The sequence below is a fragment of the Schistocerca serialis genome, chromosome 2, assembly GCF_023864345.2.
Source record: "Schistocerca serialis cubense isolate TAMUIC-IGC-003099 chromosome 2, iqSchSeri2.2, whole genome shotgun sequence".
Classification (NCBI taxonomy): Eukaryota; Metazoa; Arthropoda; class Insecta; order Orthoptera; family Acrididae; genus Schistocerca; species Schistocerca serialis.
In genome coordinates, this window is record NC_064639.1 from 955,501,908 (window position 1) to 955,507,228 (window position 5,321).

Below are 5,321 nucleotides of genomic sequence, written 5' to 3' on the forward strand. Positions count from 1 at the left end.
AACCAAGGTCTCTATTCATGTACTGTCGTTTAGTATTGCTTAACGTTAGTGAAGGCTAGCCTCGGCTGAGTATTGTGAACCTATAATCTGTGAAGACATTCTTTTTTTAATATATTAATCCTGCTATTGGTTTGGTTGTGAAATGTCCTCTCCCAATCTTCCTCATTGCCTGTATTAGTCAAGGGTGCCCTGCATGTAGCAAAGCTTCCAACTGAGAAGACTAAAAACATAGTCGTTATTAGAACCTCAGTGGTCTGTTCATGTTTATCGCCTATGCAAAGTGGGACAAGTTATGTTCGTACTAGGCGCCTGGGGTGCGTGCGCTGTTAACAGAAAGCGAGGGGGCTGCAGAAATGTACGTGTGTAACGATTTCTTCGCCCGTGCCTTGGAGATGCCATGGCGTAGCGCGAAGTCCGCAGCCGCGGCCGGAATCTACTTGGGCTTTGCGCTATGCGACACGCAATACAAATTATGCGACTCACACTGCTTATGTTCCTTCACTCCACACAAAAACATTTTGTGCACGTTCACAACATTTTAAAGAGCAGTTACTGAACTGGGATCTCTCTTACAACTAAAACGTGAATGAGCTTTTCATTTCACTTGATTTCACTTTTATATGTCCCTTATATCATGCCTATACAAAGTTTATGAATGTAAAGCGGAAAATGTCAATAGACACTAGTGTGCACGTACAAAAGTAACTATCGCATGATGTGTCACTTCTGCGAGCTAACATCCCACGAATGTTCGGGCTCACATGCGGTTCCTCTTCGTCGAAATGTCTTGGCTCAAACTCGTGTAGGGATTGAACCGCACGTGTCCCATTACACGAAATAAATTAGACACTTGTGACCCTTTGGTTAAATTGTCTGCTTGATAGCAAGTTTACGAAACTGTATGAAACATACAGAATTGACATAACTTATAATAACAGTAACAATAATATCGGGAGCTAAATTAACGACCCATCAACGATGTAGGCCACACAGTTTCGATTTGGTCAGAACAATGTTTATTCAGAAAGCGAACTAATACCGGAAGTGTCGTATTTAGAGTTACTGTTACACTCGAGCGCATATCCATTTGACACAGTTCGATCATTTACAATCTCATCGGAAATACAAGTCCAATATTCCACCTCGTTATCTACGCCAAAAGTTAAGAGTTCACACCAGGCGCGCGGTTGCTCACCGCTCAGAGACTAAGTCCCGCGATACCACACAACGCGAAATTTTCTAAGTCGTTTCACTTCCTAGCTACCTAAAGACCGACTGTCAGCTTTCTCGACTCAATCTGAACTGTACCCTTTGGTGTCTCCAGACGAACTGTCTACTTTCGCGTCTGCACCAGCACTGCCCTCTATCCGGCTCCGGCCGCGTCTCCCGCGTGCTGAACTTCGTCGCTCAACTGACTAGCGCAGTTCCCTTCCCTGAAGCCGTCCATCTGATTGGCTACAGCTTATGCTACATTATTTTACATTTTAACATATTTAGTTAATCAAAGCTAGACTACTTTATCGTTCTAAACAAAGTAACAATAATATCCATTACATAATAATCGTTAAATTCTTTTACGTAAAACCAATACAATTTCCTTCTTAACTCTGAATGTCACGGCCAGTAGCCTTGCACCAGTGTGCTTTCTGATAAATAAATAAAGGACAAATGTAACTATTATGCACTAAACTTTACAACAAATATTCTATTACCTAATGATTCCATAAGGTATCATGATGTCATCGTTCGGGTTCCCGGGTTCGATTCCCGGCGGGGTCAGGGATTTTCTCTGCCTCGTGATGACTGAGTGTTGTGTGATGTCCTTAGGTTAGTTAGGTTTAAGTAGTTCTAAGTTCTAGGGGACTGATGACCATAGATGTTAAGTCCCATAGTGCTCAGAGCCATTTGAACCATTTTTTTGTCATCGTTCTATGTGTTTCGTGGGGAGGAAATGATGATCTGATGCTTAACTGAAAATACTGATAATTTTAGTGTAATATATATTTTAAACAAATAAAGTTACAGAGTTGATATTTACAACATTTGTCATTTTAATAATGCGCTTTTATATGAAATGTCGATCGTTAAGATCGACCAAAGCGTTCAGATTTTAGCATTCAGGTCTTTGTTACAAATTTGTTAATTTCACTGTAAAGGTAAATCCTTAACTATTATAGATATGATCAACGTTCAAGTTTTATTGGAATCACCGTGAGAATTTAAGAAAGATGGTAGATTAAAATTACTGTGGCTTCATTCCCTGAATTACTACAGAATTAAATAATTTTCATAAATGTTTCCCTTTATGTCCGATATTTAGTCCGCCATATTTAACGTTGCCACACCTCCCTGGGCACAAACAGCTCCTAGGGGGTTTCCCTATGATGTAGGTTCTCGTCAGCCTCACTCGCACACTACAGTGCCTAGGCCTCATACAGCACAATGGACGCCTGTGAATTTCCCCATCTCGTGGCGAATCTGCGCTCTTTGCGGCACACGGCCCTGGACGACAGGATTCGTTTCACAATTCCTGGAAGGCTGCCTCTTTCGGTCATATACAGAGCGAAATGCTCGTTCACTCAGAATTCTAAGTAACATATCTCTACGAAATGAAAACTTTCACGGCTGGAAATGTCACAATTAATAAAATGTTTCGGGCTATTACGCCCGACAGCCACAAGCGGATACCATGGTTCAAATGGTTCAAATGGCTCTGAGCACTATACGACTTAACTTCTGAGGTCATCAGTCGCCTAGAACTTACAACTAATTAAACCTAACTAACCAAAGGACATCACACAAATCCATGCCCGAGGCAGGATTCGAACCTGCGACCGTAGCGGCCACTCGGCTCCAGACTGTAGCGCCTAGAACCGCACAGCCACTCCAGCCGGCAAAAGCGGATACCATGAAAGGTTATAGAGAGTGGCCATAGTGATTGCAAAACACCGCACGAATTTGAGTAGGAAGGAGGAGGGTGTGAAATTGAATGACATCTGGTTTCTGGTGCTGATGGAGATGTGTACCAGTTTTCCACCATGCGGTGATAGCAACAGCGGACGGCGGTAGTCGACAACGGCCAATTGCGCTCGCGTATTCAAAACATGTGACGCCATGGCACTGCGCGGAAGCGGAACTTCGCTGTAGTCAGTAGCAAGCCAGGCAGTCGATCGGACACACAAAGCAGCTACGATTCCCCTCGAAAATATCCTCCGCAGATGGGGACGAAACGCTGGGTTTTAAGGTGAAATCCATTCGACCACGGTATAGTAGACCGGAACATTTTGTTATTTGTGATAGCTCTATGAAACTTGGACCAAATATGGAAATTACTGCTACAGTTTACTACAAAAGGTAGTTAAAAGACATACGTTAAATGCATTCATGTTGGATTTATGATGGTTCCATCGACATTTCAAAAAGCAGGATATCGTTCTTAAAAGGATGTGAGATCACTGCGGACGGCAATGCATGCTGTGCAACGTACTCATAGTCTGGCAAAAAGGTTAGTGAGCAGTCCTTGTGGTAGGGTGTTCCAGTCATCCGCCAGCCGCATTCCGGAGGACGACGGTTCAATCCCGCGTCCGGCCATCCTGATTTAGGTTTTCCGTTCAAAAAAATGGTTCAAATGGCTCTGAGCACTATGGGACTTAACATCTGACGTCATCAGTCGCCTAGAACTTAGAACTACTTAAACCTAACTAATCTATGGACATCACACACATCCGTGCCCGAGGCAGGACTCGAACCTGCGACCGTAGCGGTCTCGCGGTTCCGGACCGAAGCGCCTAGAACCGCTCGGCCACACAGGCCGGCTAGGTTTTCCGTGATTTCCCTAAATCGCTCCAGGCAAATGTCGGCATGGTTCCCTTGAAAGGGCACGGCCGACTTCTTTCCCTGTCCTTGCCTAATTCGACGAGACCGATGACCTCGCTGTCTGGTCTCTTTCCCCCAACAACCCAACCCATCCGCCAGCGCTACTGACAATTGCTGGATGGTCGTTGGTGCATGTGGACGCGTTGCGATATCTCTCCCCAACACATCCCACGTGTCCTCCATGGTATTTAAGTTGGGGTAACGGGCAGGCCAGTCTATTCGCCGAATATCCTCTCATTTGAAGATCTCCATGTGCGTTTTTCGATGAGATCGCGCATTGTAATCAGTAAAAATGAAAATGAATCCGGACAGCCTCTTGAAAGGATGCATCCTGGGTAGGAGAACAGTATCACAGTAAAGTTGACCGGTGAATGTACCAAGTTTAAAGATTTGGAGGTCAGTACTCTCATGCAAAATGATGCCTCCCCACATCATAACACCTGGATGACTAAAACTATCATGTTGTACAATGCTGGAAGTAACCACTTTTGCATAATCCACCCAGGAACATTGTACTTTCATCCTCAATTAATCTAATCTTCTGGGCTGCCACACTGTTAAATCAGTCTAAACAAGGACCTATAGCTTCCGTCAGATCCGCGAGACAATTGTCACTTCTATTCCACTAATCAGTTTCCTGCAAAACCCAACTGCTTCCAAAAAACTCTCAGATTCGGCAAAAGATTGGATCACAAGCGGCGTAAACAGTTACCAAACCGTCTCCAGCTGATTTCTTGACTCTTCCGCCGTGTATATCCTCCATAAAAAAACGTGGGTAAAGCTTTTTGTATGCCCGTCCTTCTGACTGGAGATTTGAGAGACATCGGCCGTTCACTTATCTAATAAAATGGAATACCTATAGCCGTCCCTACGATGTTATTTATTACAGTCTCGGTACTTCAGTACACCATCTCAGGACTTAAATGACGCTGAAGAGATTGACTCCAGTCGTATACACGATACATCAATGGCTAACATCTATGAACTGGTTTTCGCAGACTACCTATAACAACGATGTTGCGCTGGTACGAGGCTTGTCCAGGAAGTAAGTTCCGACCGGTCGCGAAACGGAAACCACAGTGAAAACCAGAAACGTTTTATTTGCAGCAGTTAGGTACATCTTCCACATACTTCTCTACATAGTCGCCGCTCCAGTTTCGAGTGTTGTGTCAACTTTCCAATATCCTCGTCCTAGAAAGCAGCCGCCTGGGCTTTCGCCCAGTTATCTGCTCTGGTCTGCAGTTCGTTGTCTGTGGAAACATCTTGTCTTCATGGCCAACGGTTCTTGTGAGCACAGATGAGACTCAGGGGGAGCCAATTACGGACTGTATTTTGGACGATCAATTACTTCTCATCGGAAACGGTGCAGGTGCGTCTTCATTGCCCCTGCAGTGTGCGGCTGAGAATTGGCATGAAGAAGGAACTGCTCGACAGTTGTGTTATGT

General features: G+C 44.4%; 1 non-coding gene across 1 annotated transcript; it reads right to left on the minus strand.

The window, feature by feature from the left end:
* Positions 1-3,728: 3,728 nt before the first annotated feature.
* Positions 3,729-3,812, minus strand: Trnap-cgg (transfer RNA proline (anticodon CGG)). The gene has a single exon. It is a non-coding gene; the product is annotated as a tRNA-Pro (tRNA).
* Between the last annotated feature and the right edge of the window lie 1,509 nt (positions 3,813-5,321).